At 39.4% G+C, this 2500-nt stretch overlaps 1 protein-coding gene across 1 annotated transcript in view; it reads right to left on the reverse strand.

Moving 5' to 3' along the window:
- LOC139138409 (calponin-3-like) overlaps positions 1 to 2500 on the reverse strand; it is a 43288-nt gene that overhangs the window by 40258 nt on the left and 530 nt on the right. The window lies entirely within an intron of this gene.

A 2500-nucleotide genomic window follows, 5' to 3' on the forward strand; every position in this document is an offset into this window, starting at 1 on the left:
ATATAAGTGGTTTCAATCGGGCCGAACTCACAACGTACGGTACCCAGCTACGTAGCGGAGAAGCCACAGACAAAACTGCTCGGCCAAATCCCCAATCAAAGAATAAAATCAAAACCAGGAATTATTTACATGTAAAGACAAAGTACTTACTCATACGCTGTTCACAGATAATGTTGAACAAACATTTCAACATCCACACAAAAGGCCACACATTGTTATTTGTTGATAAAGCAAATAGACAAGCAACGTTTGTAGAAATAGTTGTCCGTTTTGATCCACACATCTCAAGATCTTACCAGTCAAAGTACTATCCTCTGACGCTTGAAATCAATAAGGGATTTCGCTCCGAAATCGTAGTACTAATTATAGTTAGCGTAGGTAACGTTCATCAGAAAGTGATGACATGTCTCGTTAAAAGTGAGTTTAGTATAAATGATGCATAATTCATCACTAAATTTTGCAGTCTGAGTGCCATTATGGGTTCAAAATCTGGAGATTAACAAAGTCTGGAGATTAAGGCGCAGGAAATACAATATGTAAGGTTTATTTCTGTTTCGATTAAACTGACTTCGCTTTTCACGTTCACGTAGGACGTTTCCACATTTTGTCCAGGGAGGTGTAGTGCTTACTGTAATACTCGTGCATTGTATATGTATTTTGGGAAATAAATAGGAATTGATATGAATGCATGGAGGATGTATGGATTGATGGATGGACGGACGGATTGATTGATTGATTGATGGATGGATGGATGGATGGATGGATGTTCGATTATACATTAAAGAGGCACTCCCATTTGGTAACATTTTAAAACACAATTTTTAATGCCAACGGTCGATATTTGACGTGGCGACTGTGCGCTGATCGCGAGATATCGATAAAAACATGTGATTTCCCGAGCGTATTTTTCACATCCCGAAGTTTTACGATCGTTTCTGGTTATGACGCGAAATCCACCGAAGGTTTGTTGTTGTGCTGATTGACGATATTCTAGGGAGTCCATAATAAGTTCGAACGACGCAATTTTACCTCCCACTGCGAAGACATTATATACAGCATTATGCCTTTACCTCAGGTAAGTTCTTTAAAAACTTCTACTTAGCTTTGTCGTTGTCATTATTCTAAATCAGTTGTATTATATTTTTAACCAATACCACATAAACATAAGTTTTTACGTGTTAAATATTAGCCGCCTCCGATGACTACATTTTGTCGTCTGCCACACAGTACGTGTGGTTCGCCGCGCGCGTGGTATGCGTCTAGTCTATGCATACCACGCGGTGGCCGCTATGTATCAACCGCACGTAACTTGGCTAGTCACCTATGCGAATTCTGGTGGAATCAGCAAAAATTGTTTTTCGTTTTATCACCAAGTCAGTAAGACTCAGCTTTCTCCCACGGGGCATGACCGATCACCGAGGCAAGTGGTACTGTGGCGTACAGCAGCGTCAGTGTAGACTCGTACTCCATAGCTTAGTTGACAATGGCCCCAGTGCCGAACGTTCGATGTTCGGAAGCTGAATTTAGGTGGGCCACCGGAATTCAAACTTTTACGTTTTTGAAGACATGTTTTTATCGATATCTCGCGATCCGCGCGCAGTCGCCACGTCAAATATCGACCGTTGGCACAAAAAAATGTGTTTTAAAAATGTTACCAAATGGGAGTGCCACTTTAAGAGATAACTAGTGCTGTTTGTGATTTCATGAAGTTGACAGATTTGTCAGCAATGATTTTATGGCCCTACATAAACCCTGAAAGAAATACAGTATAAAATTTATGTTAAATGAGATTTCTGCGATTTCGAACGTTGTATGTTCTGAAATAATACTAAGTATATATATAACCATACAGAGGAAAAGATGTTATCGATCAAGTCTTGATTACTAAAGCAAATTAGAATGCAGTCTTCAAATTATTATTTACATTGTTCACTCCAACTGCATAGGTCCCCATTGCCATTTGTGTGTCAACGCATTCGACGGCAAGTTTCAGCTCATTTGAGTGACAAAAAATGTTGAATCGACAAAAAATCACGTGCAGGTGATTGGATGAAGTTAAATGTTTTGTTCGTTGAAGAGTTCTCTGCGTGAATACTATTCTGTAATGCAAAAATCAAGTAATATACGTCAACGATTAGAGCTGTTATAAGTTCGAGATAAATTTTCACACATTGTAAAAACTAACACGCGATGAATCTGCTAACAAAGAGCATGCCACCACTAACACACACGTATAGCTGCTGTCAGGAAAAGGCCTCCACAGAAACAGAGATTGAAGTCATCCGGACGCAACTGACTGACCTATGCTATGACCTATTACTTAATAGTCACTGGGCGTGTCCATCCCAATGCTTCCGTCGGGACCATCAAACCGTACTAAAACTAATTTTCTTTTTTAATTCTGAAAACACTGTCTGAAAAGTTAAAACTTGCGTTAAAGTTGGCGAAATAATTTCTTGATAAAAAATGTCTTCATTAGTCGCAGTGAAGTGGTAACCCT

The sequence above is a fragment of the Ptychodera flava genome, chromosome 8 (assembly GCF_041260155.1).
Source record: "Ptychodera flava strain L36383 chromosome 8, AS_Pfla_20210202, whole genome shotgun sequence".
NCBI lineage: Eukaryota > Metazoa > Hemichordata > Enteropneusta > Ptychoderidae > Ptychodera > Ptychodera flava.